The sequence below is a fragment of the Microtus ochrogaster genome, linkage group LG3, assembly GCF_000317375.1.
Source record: "Microtus ochrogaster isolate Prairie Vole_2 linkage group LG3, MicOch1.0, whole genome shotgun sequence".
Classification (NCBI taxonomy): Eukaryota; Metazoa; Chordata; class Mammalia; order Rodentia; family Cricetidae; genus Microtus; species Microtus ochrogaster.
Window position 1 is genome coordinate 5,731,933 of NC_022029.1, and position 16,892 is coordinate 5,748,824.

The following is a 16,892-nucleotide window of genomic DNA, read 5'->3' on the forward strand; positions in this document are numbered from 1 at the left end:
ATCTATCTATCTATCTATCTATCTATCTATCTATCTATCATCTATCTATCTATCTATCTATCTATCTATCTATCTATCTATCTACCATCTATTTATCTTCCCTATACAGAACTATGTTCTCATCTAGTTTAGGGACTGGTGATGAGAAAACACCTTTTTCTAGTTAAGCTTTTTTAAGAAAAAAAAATCTCACATAGATATGAATCATAGATTTTATTGTTACCAGAGATAACTCTTTACTTTTGCAATACTAAAATAATCATTGTCTAATTAATCAATTAGCAACATTAACAAAATATCTGCAAACATATTCGTTAAAAGAATAAGTTAAGCATACCGACACAGGAGCTCAGAGCAGCTATCAGCTGCATAATGACACTTGAGATCTGTAGAGGATATAAAAGGGCCATACAGCCACTTAATGAGACTGGGAGGGACCAGCTGCTGCTCTGGGAAATGGAGGTTTCCAGCTCAGCATCTGGGTCAGGATTTGCCATATGAAGGGGAAAATGACAAAGAAACTTAATGTGCCAGGGCAAATGGTAACTTTCCTTCACTCCAGTCCCCTTTATAAGGTGATATTCAGAAGGCTAGTTGCTACCATGGTGTGAAAAAAAAACACAATTGTAATTATATCAGGGTTTCAGAATCTTGCAATATCCAAACTCAAAACTAATTAAGGTATTCCTGCCAATTAATTTTCAAAACATTCAATCTTGTGTATGCACAGATATATGGATGGGGAATTGTAAGTTAAAACTGTGCGTAGCTCTAAAGCAAATGTGTTCATAGTGCTTAAATTTATTATTATCATGTTCACTGTCAAATAATGTAAATTTACTGATATTCTGGGTTCTTGTTTTTACTTTAATTATTACTAAAAATCTAAATTGGTGAAGTCAGAAGTCTAGACCTAATTTTGATTGAATATTTATATTAAATCATATAAGCTTCTATGCCATTTGACATTTTATGATTTTATATTTTTATTTGCTTGTCCATTTGTTTATGTGTGTGAAGGTTTTGCCTACATGTATGTCTGTTGACCTTTTTTAATGCATGGTGCCTGTGGAGACCAGGAAAGGTTGAGGAATTTCCTGAACTTGGAATTCCAACTTGTGAACAGCACCATATCTGGTTTCCTGGAGGAGCAGCCAGTGTTCTTACCTGCTAAGCCATCTCTCCAGACCCCTTACATATTATGTCTTAATAGGAAAATTAATATATTCTTATCCCTCAAAAAGTAAGTATCAGGGACTATGGGGACTACTGTATAACTTGTATCTGGTAGGAAACTAGGAAACTCTTATAATGATAGATCTTTAGAGTGATTTTAGACAGCAAGTTCATTAGTATGTGCCCACCCGTACCTACACTTAATTATCTAGAAGTCAGCTCTTTTTTTTAATGAAGTGAATAACAAACGAGAATTCATGATTAATCAACCTTAGTAAAGTTTTCCCCCCTTCAATTTAAAAATTGCTTGCTATTAGATGACACAATTATAGTTAATTATCCGAACTATTCCTTTACACAGCTTATTCCATAATATTTAATATTCCATAATATATAACATTTACATTTTCCACCTACATTGGAATTCAGTTGCTTAATAAAACATTTATGTTGCTAAAGTATATTCTGATGCTTTGAGAATCAGAGGCATATAATACAATGTATATATTACATATCACTCAATAATAATATATATTATATTTTCAAAATTTGATGATGCCAGATATTCAGCATCTCAAACTTTAAATCACATATAGTTTTCTCTTTAAAAGACTTTTATTCAGGAACCTTCATACTTATTTCCACAGTGACTGCACCAGTATGAGTAAGGATAACTAACAGTAGAGGCCTTTGAAAGAACCATACTACCGGAGAAGTTGTTGCATGTGTGTGTGTGTGTGTGTGTGTGTGTGTGTGTGTGTGCACGCATACACACACAAGAGCACATATGTGGATGTTATTGTGGTATGTTTATGTTTGTGCATGTGTGTTTGTGTGTGTTGTGTGTGTTTTTGTGTACATGTGTATGTGCGTGTCGACGTGCTTGTGTATGTTTGTGTGCTTGTTTGTTTATGTATGTACATGTGTACTTGTGTGTGTTTGTGTGTACATGTGTGTGTGTGTGTGTGTGTGTGTGTGTGTGTGTGCTACCCTATACTGGGAGCAATGCCTCTATCAGAAACCATAGGCCATTCAGATAAAAAGCCCAGCACAAGATATAGATTATCTTATTTGAGTTGTTGGTCAGTGAAGTCCGAATGGGCACCCGAAACATTTTAAGACTTTGTTACTGATTTGATTAACTTCCATAACTTTGTGGTAAGACAAAAAATTATGAAGATCCAACATATTTTATTATTAATTTTTTTTTCTTTTTTGGTTTTTCAAGACGGTTTCTCTGTGGTTTTGGAGCCTGTCCTGGAACCAGCTCTTGTAAACCAGGCTGGCCTCCAGCTCACAGAGATCTGCCTGCCTCTTCCTCATAGTCCTGTAGGAGTCCATCATCCTACCTGAATAAAGCTCAGCAGTCTTACCTAAATATTCTATCTTCAAACTATAAAAAAAAAAATTATCGAGACTTTTAGGGACCCCGATGCAATGACATTTTATATTAATGAAGAGGTGGTATTGTATTTAAGCAGAATACTGAAGCAATACTTATTTTACTCACATAAAGTATCATTTTAGGGTTTCTATTGCTGCAACAAAACACTATGATCAAAAGGTCTAAAACCCTGAAATGTTCCTGTAGTTCCCATTTCAATACAGGACCGGTTATGCGAGCCCTGAACTAAACTGTAGACTGAAAAAAACACATAGACAGAAACACAGAGACAGACAGGGTGACAGAGATGCGGACAAGGGTCAATCTTCATAGACGTTCATTATTGAAGGAAGTTATTCCTTTCTAATTATAGAAGGAAATCAGAACAGGAATACAAACAGATTAGGTTCCTGGAGGCAGGAGCTAATGCAGAAGCCATGAAGGGGAGCTGCTTACTGTCTTGCACCCCATAACTTGCTCAGTCTCTTTTAGCATAGAACCCAGGAAAAACATTCCATGATGGTACCATCTACAATGGCCTGGGCCTTCCTTCATTGATCATTAATTGAGAAAATGCCTTCTAAGTGGATCCCAAGGAGGCATTCCTCAGCCAAGGCTCCTTCTTCTCTGATGACTCTAGCTTTTATCATGTTGACACAACTCCAGTCAATACATTTAAAAGCTCATATATTAATCTCAGCTTTAGATTAAATAATTATTTTTATATTATGCATGTTTCTCTTCTATTGAAGCATTTGCTATGATAATAAGGTCTGTACGAAAAGAGAGAGATTATCCAAAATTCATTGTTCCATGGAAGGTCGAATGTATTATTTCCAAAGGACATATGAACAAACAACTAAGGGTTACACACACACACACACACACACACACACACACACACACACGCGCGCATTCAACACTGTACTAGTTACGGTTTCTGTAGCTGTAAGAAGACACTAGGACCACAGCAATTCTTATAAAGGAGAACAATTAATTGGGGCTGATTTACAGTTCAGAGGTTTAGTTCATTAATGTCATGATGGGAAACATGGCAACGTGCAGGCAGACATGGTGTTGTGAGGTAGCTGAGAGCAATTGGATTGGCAGACAGTAGGAAGAGAAAGTGCCACACTGGGTCTAGATTGAGCATCTGAGATCTCAAAGCACATGCCTAGTGACACAGTTTCTCCACCAAAGCTACATCTACGCCAGCAAGGCCACAACTTCCAATAGGGTTGCTATCTATTAGTTAACTATTCAAACATGAGTCTATGGGAGCCGTTCATTTTCAAAACACCACCACCACACAATAAACAGACAGACAGACAGATAGATAGATAAATCATATGGCTAGTATGGATTATTATACAAATTTATTACTAAAAAAATTAACTGTCAAAAAGTTCATATTTAAGGCCTCACAATCAGTTAAGCATGAAAAGAAACATTTAAAACATAGCTTTGTTATACTGTGAATCATAACGTTAACATAAATCCTCTATTCCGTGATATAGTTGTTTTCATTAGAGTATTCTATGGAAACATCATTTTAGGGAACTGTTCCACGTCAGGAGACATGTTTCCATTTTCATCAAATGAAAGTAAATCTTATTCATGAAAATTAATAATGATAAACGTCCTCATTTGCTCATTGGAAGTGTATAATCATATTGAATTAGTGCAATGAATTAATTAGTCTACAAAATTATGAGTTTGCTGTGATGCCAAATAGATGTAAGTAAATAAATGCATGAATGGGTAGAATTAATCAATTTGAATGCAGTGTGTTTTCTGAGAGACATGAAATTTCAGCTCCACAGGGAAAAGCTGAAAATGATGCCAAGCAATATGTTCAGTCTTTGATCATAGAACTTCAAAATTATGGGAAAAAACACTGACTTTATTTTCAAAACAATTTTTCAGATAAATTAATTAAAATTTACATATCTCCCCACCAAAAATTGTAGGTTTGACATAGAAAAAGAAATTACAAAAGAAAGAACAAATGTAAAAAAATTGTAATCTCAGAATTCAAAAATATATCTTTACATTCATAGGATACAAAAATAAATCCTCTTCCATTAGAAACAAAAGAAGGTATGACCGTGAGGATTAAATTTCTCATTAGACTTGTGTAGTAGACTTTTGCTAATCCCTGGTTGCTTGTTATGTTCAAGCTTCTGTGTTTTGGTCTCTCTGTGTGTGTGCCTGTGTGTATGTGTTTTGAAAGAGGTTCCATTCCAAAATTTTAATCTATGAGGAAATAAATTTTGTAGGTGAAATCCAGAACACAGTTAGGATCCAACATTATTCTCATTTTTTGCCCCCTCTAATTTTCAGGCAAAATGGTATAAGGATGTGAATGAGATCAAGATACTCCATGTCTTAGCTTACCACAGTGTTTCCTTCTTTGTGAAAAAAAGGAAAGGATTCTGAAATACTACCAGTGTGTTTCAAGAAAATACTATCGAAAAGCTCATGCAAAAATTCTGTATAAGTGACAGTCTATAATGAGGCACACTGAAATTACAATGTTTTTCTTTCTATTATTTCTGCATGTGACATAAACTAATTTTCAGAAAGAAGAAATAGAGAATATGAGTTAACTTAAAAAGTACAGACATTATAATCTTTTTAAGACAGGGTTATTTTGTGTAGTCCTGGCCGTCCTGGAACTCACTCTGTAGACCAGGGTGGCCTCCAGTTCAGAGATTTTTTAGCCTCTTGAGAAATGCTGGGATTAAAGGCTTTTACCATCACTGGCAGGTCAGAAATGTTATGACATGAAATTTCCATAGTAAATTCACATTTAACCTGTATCTACCTATAAATCCAGCTCTACAGAATGTGCTTGAAAGAAAAACTTAAGTGGTTAACCACACCCAAGAAAACACAGGGAACAAACAATCCCAGAATAACAAAGCAAAAGAGGGGACATACACACACCACTATGACCACCAAAACAACAACAATAATAAAATAACATAAATCAAGGAAAAATTTTTATTGATGACTCTAAATATCAATGGTTTCAATTTACTAAAAAAGAGAGAGAGAGAGAGACTAACAGAATGGATGCACAAACAGGATCCATATATTGGTGCAACCAAGAACCATTCTTTATGTGAAGTATAGATATCACCTCAGAGTAAAGGGATATAGAAAAAAATCCATGCAAATGAACACAGAAATCAAGATGATGTGGACTTTTAATACTGGAAAAACTAGAAGTCAAACTAAAACTAATCAAAAGACATAAGGAATGATATTGTGTTGTAGGAGGACACTTGTTTTTTCCGGGCTGCCCAGAACTGAAATAATCATACAGAAACTGTATTAATTACAACACTGCTTGGCCTATTAGCTTATGCATATTTCTAGCTCACATTTATATCTTAAATTAACCCATTTCTATTATTTTATATTTTACCACAAGGCTCGTGCTACTGGCAAGGTTCCAGCTGGCAGCTCAGGTCTTTTCCCTCTAGCAGCTACAGGGCATCTTACTGACCCCACCTTCTTTCTTCCAGCATTCAGTTTAATTTTTCCTGCCTACCTCCATTCTGCCCTGTGCAGGCCCAAGACAGTTCTTTTATTATCCAATGGGATTCACAGTATACTGAGGGGAATCCCACATCAATACTTGTATACTTTAAAGCAAAAATACAGCAAGAGAATAAATATTGTGATTCTTAACATCTATGTACAAAACACATGGACACTAAAGTTTATAGAATAAACATGATCACATCTTAAATAACATATTAATATACACACTGATACTGGGATAATTCAATAACCCACTCTTGTCAACAGACAATTGACCTAGACAAAATCTATAAAGAGGAATGCTGAAGCTAACAGAAGTCACAAACCAAATGGACCCAACAGATTATTTACAAGAATATTTCACACAAACAAAAGATTTCATCTTCTTAATACATCATAATCTGACCATATACTCAGACACAAAGCATGCCTTGACAAAAAAAAAATTGAAATAAAACCTTGAACCCTATTTGATCATTATGGATAAAGCTGGATATCAACAACAACAGAAAGAATAGAAGGCTTACAAAAATCACAAAAAAATCTAAATATTTCCTAATGAATGAAAATTTAGTTATGACAGAAATTAAGGAAGAAATTTAAAACTTTGTTGAACTGAAAAATGAAAACACAACATTCTCAAACTTATGAGATACAACGAAGGCATTTATGAGAACCAATTTCATAGTTGGTTCTTACATTAAAAAAGGAAAAAATGCAGAGATCTCATACTAGTTTAAAACTATATAAAAAAGGAAAATCTACTAGGAGTAGGCAAGAAGAAATAATGAAACTCAGGGCCAAAATCAATAACATAAAAGCAAAATAATAGTAATATAAGAATCAATGAAACAGAGTTGTTCCTAAATTGACAAACCATTAGAAAAAAATTGCCTTAAAGATGTAAACAATATCTTGTCAGCAAATCGATCTTCTGTACTAGAAATGGGCTACATCTGTTGAGTTGATCATTGGAGGAAACCAATAGGGATCCAGAAACACGACAGGCTGTTGCCAATGCTGCACATTGCTCTTCTCTAGTTGACAGTTCTGCCCTATTTTGAAGGTAATGTATTCACGACTCATGGATTATGGAGCAGTAGAACTGCTGCCCACCCTGTGTCCCCATCTTCACATGCTAGAATCCATGAGTTGGAGGTCTGCAATAGCTAGTTCCAGGACAGGTAGGGCTGTTACACAGAGAAACCTTGTCTCCAAAGCAAAAACTCAAAAACAAACAAAGAAACAAACCCCAAAACAACAAAACAGAAACAAAATAACAATTAAAAAAATGAACACATGCCCCCATCCATACCTCAGAACTAACTTTCCATTGAATACCACTTTCAACTAAAAGTTTAGTTTTCTCCTAAAGTGTATTTCTGTGTAAATAAACCATTCTTTTTTTTTCTCTTTTCATTTTAAATTTATTTAAAATTCATCTTTTAAGCCTAACCTATAAATAAACCATTCTTAAGTTCAGACTTCATGTTCGGGATTTGTTTTTTCATTTTTTTCTTTATTTTTCTATTTTTAGTATATATTTTATTTTATTTATATTTTCCTTCCTATTTTTTTACACTACAAATCTTTTGCATTTGTTTTATGGCTTCCAATCTTGTTTTTTATGGTATCCTGGATGTGCAAACCAGTAGGTCTCTGTATGTAGATCTATTTCTTGTCCCCTTAGGGATTTTTTTCCCCTACTTTTTGGGTGTTTTGTCTTATTCACATGTGTTTGTTTTTGCTTTATCTTCTTTTTAAAATCTTAAGCTTTCCTGTTTTCTTATGAGAGACAGGAATGAGATAGATTTTAATAAAATGGGAAGTAAGGAGGTAATGGGATGAGGAAAGGGAGGGAAAAACAATATGTTTATAACTGCAGAAATAGGTATTTTTATAAACCTGTATTTCATCTGAATACAGCATAAAATACAATAATATATTTTGAAAAGCCTGTTGTAAATTTCTAAGTTTAAATGCATCCTATGAATTAATATATATCTATAGAATTAAGAAAACCAACTTCATTTTAAACCAAAATCAAGAAAAATAAACTGAGTGGATTTTAATTAATCACATGACTTCATTAAGAAAAACATGAATACAATTCAGTGCATAGGACAACTAATCAAAATTGTATATAAATATATTCTATGTGGCAGAAAGATATGTAAAAGTGTATTAATCAAAGTTGAGGATAAAGGAAATATAGCATAGAATATAAGACTGCATATAATTAATTAATGGACAATCTTAATAGGCATAAGGAAGTTCAAGTGAAGTAAAGCTCAAATTCTAAATATTGTAGATATTAAAATATATGATAAGTGAAGAAATTCATAAATTAGGAGGTAAAAGTACAAGCTTCTCTTTCAGAGTTTTACAACATAGTATTAATTTGAGTATTACTTTCCCAAATCATAAATGTGTGAAGTAGAGTAAGATTCCTGTGATAAGTTTTCAAGACAGCAATTTCATTGACTTATTGATGTCAGTGTGCTAAGCAATGCATTCGAGGAATGTTAGAAAAACTTTCTATACAAGTAGAACAGATAACTGGTAGAAAAACTAGTTGCTAAAACTAAAACGAGGAATTGAGCAGTAAATGCATTTAATGTATACTACTTATGTAGCTGTAAGGAGGTAAATTAATGATTTCTTTTAATTCTACTCATGTTTATTTTGATGGGACATATATCTAATCTAGTTCTTTAACAGTCTAAAGTCAATGTAGAAGTAGAAATTCTCCAAGCAAGAGGCTTCTGGAAGTACTTTCAATATTAGAACAAAAAAAATAAACGCTCTTATTCAGTGATATTAAATGGTTTCTTTTTTTTTTTGGACAGATATTTAGTGAGTGAAATTTATTTTATGCTGTAGACAGGAGTGTATGCTGTTAGAGAGAGACAGAAAATTATGCATGTTTAGATAACAACACAATTTAAAATTTGAACTATTTTTCTCTTATATTGCCCCTGTGATTAGCATTGGCTATCTACTTGATAGGACCCAGAATAACTCTGGACATACCTGGGAAGGGTTCTATAGGTTAAGTTTATTGAGTCATGGACTGCATAAAAGGAGAAAGCTGACCGAGCATGAATGTCTCAGTAGTCATTGGTAAAGGGTGACCAGTTTCCTGCCCATGATTGGCCTTATGACTGTGGACTAAAAGAAGATTTCCTCTCCTTAAACTTTTTGTTTGGCTATTTTGTTGAACCAACAAACAAATTAGTACATTGTAAAGTTGAGATTTACTTATGCATTTCCTGTTTGTTTATTTGTTTGATTGATTTTAAAACAGGATCAGTAGAGACAATGCTGTTGTAGAATTTTCGTTTATATTGTGTGAAGATGTACTGTTGTGACTGTTTTAATAAAGAAGTGAATGACCAATGATCGGTGGACCCCTTGGAAAAGAGAAAAATATCAGGGCGAATCTAAGCATGAGGGATATGCCAGTGAGACATGGGGGGGATGGTCATACAGAAAGGAGGGGAGGTAAAAAGTCATGTGGCAGAATGTAGATTAATAGAAACAGGTTAATTTAAGATAGAAGAGCGAGTTGGGAACAAGCCCAAGCTAAAGGCCAACTTTCATAATTAATAATAAAGCTCCATGTTTTTATTTGGTGATTGGGAATCTGACAAGGAGGTGCAAAAATACAAGGTTCTTCTCAAATTCATTCTGTAGTTGAGAATGACCTTGAAATCCCCATCTTTTTGCTTCCATGTACTGAGTAGGTGATTATAGGCACATGCCAGTATACCTGACTTTCAATTTTTTTTTTCAGTTTTTTTTTATTGAGAAAAGAAAAAAAAAAAACAAGTTTTCGCCTCCTCCCAGCCTCCCATTTCCCTCCCCCTCCTCCCACCCTTCTCCCCCTCCTCCCACCTTTTTCCCCCTCCCTCTCCAGTCCAAAGAGCAGTCAGGGTGCCCTGCCCTGTGGTAAGTCTTAGGTCCTCCCCCCTCCGTCCATATCTTGGAAGGTGAACATCCAAACTGGCTAGGATTTCACAAAGCCAGCAAATTAAGTTCCTTGGGCAGCTGAGGATAGGGAACCTGTAATGAGCCTATCCTATAGCAATACTGACGAATATCTTGCATATCACCATAGAACCTTCATCTGGTGATGGATGGAGATAGAGACAGAGACCCACACTGGAGCACTGGACTGAGCTCTCAAGGTCCCAATGAGGAGCAGAAAAAGGGAGAACCTGAGCAAAGAAGTCTGGACCACGAGGGGTGCACCCACCCACTGAGACAGTGGATCTGATCTACTGGGAGCTCACCAAGGCCAGCTGGACTGTGACTGGAAAAGCATGGGATAAAACCGGACTCTCTGAACATGGCGAACAATGAGGGCTGATGAGAAGCCAAGGACAATGGCAAGGGGTTTTGATCTGACTTTCAATTTTTATTTCAAAATTTAAAAAGTTTCTCTTGAGTTAATTTGACTTAATTTTCTACAAAGAAATCCATTGTATATCTAGAGTATAAAAGAAAATTTAGCTTTCAGTTCTGGAGATTCAAGGACATGACTCTCTCATCAACTTGGCTCTGGTAAAGGCCATATGAAAAATGGCATCTCATCAGTGGGAGGGTTTAAGGAGAGAGAGCATTCTCATCATTAGACTTAATAAGGATAGGCCACTGTCTTAGTTCATTTTCCTCCTGCTGTGATAAATAAGCTCTGACAAATGCATGTTAAAGGGAAATGTTTTATCTCTCAATTCAAGGTTATATTTAATAATGGTAGGGAATTTGTGTGGAGCAGAGTTTGAGACAGCTGGTCACATTGCATCACAATGAAGTAGCAGAAATAAATATACTAGTGGTTCTCTCTCTCTCTCTCTCTCTCTCTCTCTCTCTCTCTCTCTCTCTCTCTCTCTCATAGTTCAAGATCCCCTGTTAAGGAACTAGTGTTACTCACTGTGGGTATGTCTTACTTTAGTGGAGGTCAGCCACAGAAGCTGGTTCACAAGGTGATTCTGGATGTCATGGAGTGCATCACAATTGAGATTAGCTATTAAAACACCACCCCTTGCCAATTTGACACTCAAAGATATCTCTTTAAATAATAAACTTCTGTTCCTATTCCCCAAAGCCTCAGATTTACCTCGTAAGGGAAAAGACAACCCAAGTAGTCCAAAACCCACATTTCATTTGACACTCAAAGCAATCTCTGAATTGTAACTCATTGATCCATATTATCAAAAAAAAATTTTTGCTTAAGATTAACAAGGATACAGCGTATAAGTATCTGTCCCAAAATACAAGAATAAAGCAAGGCAAGTAGTGATCAGATTAAAGGAAAACCAAATTTCAAAAGCAAAAACCTTAAGACTGACATTTAGAGCTACTGATGAAAATGTATGTGCTTCAAAAGTGCTTGGCTAATCACACTTTTGCAGCTATGCCCCATGTAGAATACACACATTATCTTTTCATCCAAAAGGATGCCCATCAGAGCTCAGCTTGCTTTCTACATCCTTGGATCCACTGCTCAGGTAAATGGGCCCTTCTTAGTGGGGAGGTCTTCCCACTTCGGTTAACATAGTCAACAGAAAACTCTGCAAACGTGAGGAAAACCTGTCTCCTAGGCAGTAGTGCTTCTCATTTTAATCTCTTTCACATATGTGTCTCATCACCTGTTAATATATCCACTCTGGAGACACAACTTCTAAAAGGTGAGCATGGAGGAGGGAAAGCACATTCAAAGCATAGCAGGATCGTGTTTAAGGTTCTGAAACTGAAAGTCATTCATTACTTGTAGTTTCGCATTGAATGACTATTCACATCACCTGAGTGGGACCTTGCAAGTCTCATCTCTGCTGATGGAACTGGGCTCCCAGAGTTTTGCTTTTTGTATTTTGTGGGCATTAAAATAGAGACTATAGCACTAGTTTTTCCTCTCTCTCTCTCTCTCTCTCTCTCTCTTTTTTTTTTAACATGAGAAGCTTCTCTGGCTATCAAAATTTTCCTTTGGAAAAAAATATCTAGAGTTGTAGCAAGCTTCAACCACCTTGTATACTATTATGATCTGGGTCCTGAATTTGTCATATTGGTATTTCTGTTTTAAGGCTTCTACTCTCTATATTTATACCACAGATAACTCAGAAATGTTTCTTTCTTACTGTTGTTTCTGCTAATTAATTTGAAAATACAATTACATTCTTCGCTGACACAAAATTTTAGGGAGCACACAGTACATTGGGACTAATTGTAGAAAACAAATACATTCCAGACATGTATAGTTGTATTCTAAACTTTTTAAACTTATCCCACTGGTTTGTGCCTTGCTTTACTGTAGTGCAGAATCACTTATGACCTATATTTCATATTCCATTCCCTTTGTCTGTTTCGCTGCAGTTTCTCAAAATTAGGGGAAAAAACTGATTACTGCTACCAGTTATTAAATTAATGTGCCCTCACTTCCTCTTTCCGTTTTTTGAGAAAAATAGCTTTTAACAAGACTCTATCAGTTGTGACGGTATGTAACATTGTCATCAACATGTCTTTTTAAGATAATTTGGTGACAATACAACTTGAACAAAGTTCAAAGCTACATTGTGGATTGTATGCCACTCTTCCTCATCTTTGCCCTTTTATTTGTGGAACAGCCAGCAATGGATAAAAGATTGTGGCATGCGTTGCAACAGCTGTTATCAGATAGAAGTGCTAAAAAGTTGTCAGCTTAGAAATTAAAATTCTTGGCAGACCAAAAAGCATTCTTTTATAAGCGTTCGAATTACCTTTCCATTTCAAATAAGGAAAATGACTTTGACCCCATTCTAACACTTATTACCAAGAATATTTCAGAAAGCAGATTAGTCAAAATATGCTTTTCTTTCATTAATATTCTCTGCATCAAGTTGTAACTAATGATTTCTATTATGAATAGTCATTACTAAACAGTTCGTACTTGAAGACTACATGACAGTTTATGTATTCTTTGCTTTAATTGCTGCGAGGGAAGGATAATTTTATTGAATAATGATATCAGCCTTCACTCAGTTAGAAAAATAAATTGGTTACCCACTGTGCAAAGAATACTATGGTAGACAAGTTTGGAGGACACAGGGGAAGAAAATGACATTTTCTTTCTCTTTGACAAAGTTCATGAAGTAGTTGGAAGGCAGAGGATAGTGAAGTGAAAAGAGCTACCAAGTTCCTGAAGAACATTAAATAGATTATTCTTTTTTATTTATTTATTTATTTATTTATTTATTTATTTATTTATTTAGTTAGTTAGTTAGTTAGTTATTTTTCCATTCAATTAGTTACACTTCCTTCTCTCTTCCCAATCCCCTCCCACTCCCCCACACCCTCTCCTCCCTCTCCCACCCTGCTTGAGGGAGGGCAGGAAACCCTGCCCTGTGGGAAGTCCAAGGCCCTCCCCCCTACATCCAGGCTATGCATCCATATAGACTAGGGTCCCAAAAAGCCAGAACATACAGTAAAAACAAGTCCCAGTGCCTTGCCCCACTATCACGCTGATGATTATCTCGAATGTGACCATAGAATCTTAGTCCGGCGACGCATGGAGATAGAGACGGAGACCCTCATCAGAGGAACGGACTGTGCTCCCAAGGTATAGTTGAAAGGCAGAAGGAGGGTGAAGTCAAGCAAAGAAGTCAGGACGGCGAGTGGTTGGTACACCAACTGAGGCAGTAGTCTACCTGTTCTAATGGGAGCTCACCAAATCCAGCTGGACCGGGTCTGAATGAGCATGTGATCAAACTGGACTCTGGTTGTAGCTGACAATAGGGGCTGACGGAGAAGCCATTAATAAATGGATTATTCTGCAAAGTGTATGGCTTCTCATTAAAAAAGGCTATGATAAGTTACCACCATCCGAGGGGTAGTTTTAAGGTACATGATTATTACACCAAATAAAATAAATAAATCACAGATCTGGATATTTTTTGCTTAAAATAATATACTCCTCATTGAGTAGATTTGAATGCATTGCTAATTAACTTGGTGCCACCAGTTGTGTTTCCAGTTTTCCATTGAAATAAGATGTTAAAGCACTTAACCCTAGTGCAGTTTACCCAAGAGTGAGTTCAGAATTGAATTCTCACAACTTAGCCCGTCCTGTGTCTTTCACTCTTGTTGCATGAGGATGAATCTGTGCCTGCCTGAATGTTCTCATATGTGTCTGCCCCAGTACTTGTGACTCTTTCTGTGATATATATATATATATATATATATATATATATATATATATATATATATATATATATAGTGTGTTGGACTTCATTTGAACTACCAAATAATGTCATGAATGCTTATTATTAATTATGCGAGCTTCGTCTTAGCTTAAGCTTGTCCCACTAGCTCTTATCACTTCAATTAACCCATTTGTTTTCATCCAAATTTCGCCACATGGACTTTTAGCTCTCTTTCATTCTTTATGTCTGACTTTCTCAGTGTCTTGCTGGTGCTTCCGGTGTAACAATATTCTAATCACGAGTTCTTCTTTCTCTCTCTGGAAGTCTCACCTAACTTCTCCTGCCTAGCTATTGGTCATTCAGCTCTTTAATAAACCAGTCACGCTGACACATCTTCACACAGTGTACAAATATCTCACAATAGTAGGCCTGTTGTGTCTGTCTTTAACAAAGGGCTGAATTCTCTATTTTATTGAAAAACACAGAAAGCATCCCATGGAGAAGGAATGAGGGGCAATTTACAGAAATATTTAATGGAATTTTACAAGCCATTAAGTTATTTACTCCACTGGAACTCAACTAAAAATTATAGCAGACAGTATTACAAATATCACCATTTATCAATATCAACATAAAAAATACATTCAACATTCATCGCAGTATTCATTTTATGAGGGCATTTTCATCCTACTTGCTATTTCTAATAAATGGTTGTCACAAGACACATGAAGACAATTATATATTACTCCTGGGTTATAGACATGGAATATCACATAATTTAAGATTAAAGCTATGTATAAGCTTAGATAGTGAAAGTTGATTTGGAAAATTTAAGGCAAATTATGGTGATTATTACATTGTTATCTTAAAGGCAGGTTAAGCAAACAGGTAGAACACACATTAGGAGAGCAATTTGAAGTATTAAGTGATCTGATGGTATATTATTAGCCCTGGCTATGGGGTACCTCCATCCAATAAGAGGCAGCCAAACCCTCCTTGTGACAGAGCAGAGTCTACCTAATTTTGCTTGTCTCATCCTCACTCAAACTCAAGCCAGGCTTTTCTCTGTCTTACAGGCCTTGAAGTACTCGAGACAGACTTTTTTTCTGTCCTATAGCCTCGAGTGGTTTTCTGAAAACCACTACCATATGGAAGAATACAATCAATATGGCAAACAAATTTTTAATATAGTTTCCTCCTGTTCAGAAAATGGACAACCAAATGAACAATGGCAGGAAATTTGTGTATGGTTCGTGAGCCAGTTGGTTATGGGTTATAGGATCTGAAAGATGGAACAATTATTTGAGTGTTTACTTAGAGAACGAAGTGTCGGTATACACTTTCAGTATAAATATTTGATGTTGGTGACTCACATAAGTAAAAGAAAACTTTGTTTATTTTAGTATAAGGAGCCTGGGTGAGCTATTCCACAGTTGGTTTATTTACTCTGTCATTATTAAAAATCAGGATCCAAGATGGCTGTTAGTGTTCCAGGCATCATTTCTACATTTTAACTCGCTAAAATATAGTTAAAGAAATCTTAAATGCTAACATTTTCCTCTCAGCTAGCTCAGTATTTTTCTGTATTCTATTAGTTGCTGCATATTCCAAAAGAGGACTGGTAGTGTAGCATTTCTTTTCTTGGGTAATAAGCCATCTATAAGTCGTGGTTTTATTATCAATGAATTTGAAAGAACATTGTATTAAGTTAATTAGTGAGAATCTCTATCATAAAATAGGACATAGGAAGATTATTAATTGTGCATTGACACTGAACTAAGTATAAATGAAAAAGAAAAAAACAAACAAAATAAAACAAATTTTTACCTTAAGAATAAAAAGAGACAATAGGAAAAAAGTGACATGAACTGAAAATGAACAGGGTAGTATTGGAAAATTGTGCAGTGGTTAAGAGCTCCGGATGTTCTAAGAGAGGACACATGTTCAATTCCCTTCACTTTCGTGACACTTTACCACCTTCTGCAACTCCAATTCCAGGGCATCTAATTCAGTGTTCTGTCCTCTATCTGGACCAGTCACACATTCAATGCACATGTAGGCAAGTAATGCACCCATATTCATGTATAAATAATTTATTATATATTTAAGTATATAATATATATTCATTATGTATATATATACAACATTTAATATATATATAATATATATATATATTGAATAATGTCCAGTTGGGTATTCTTTAGCAAATTGTTGACTACTATTTATTTTTTCTTTAGTTGTCTATGTAAAAATGAGGATGAAAAGATACACAATAGATTTGGTTTTAAAAAATGAAAGCTAAAAATATCACTACCTGATAGGTAACTTAATGACAGTACTTGTCTACTAGGTGTGAGTCCTCATATTCAATGCCTTCTTCTACAAATAAATGCTTTGGAAAGATAGTAGTGTCATGAATATTGTTGAACCATATTGTCTTAATTTCATAAATAGTTTTAATATGCTGATGATATATTCATTGCCTCCAGAAGATTACATTGGCTGGGTGGTGGTGGCGCACGCCTTTAATCCCAGCACTTGGGAGGCAGAGGCAGGCAAATCTCTGTGAGTTCGAGACCAGCCTGGTCTACAAGAGCTAG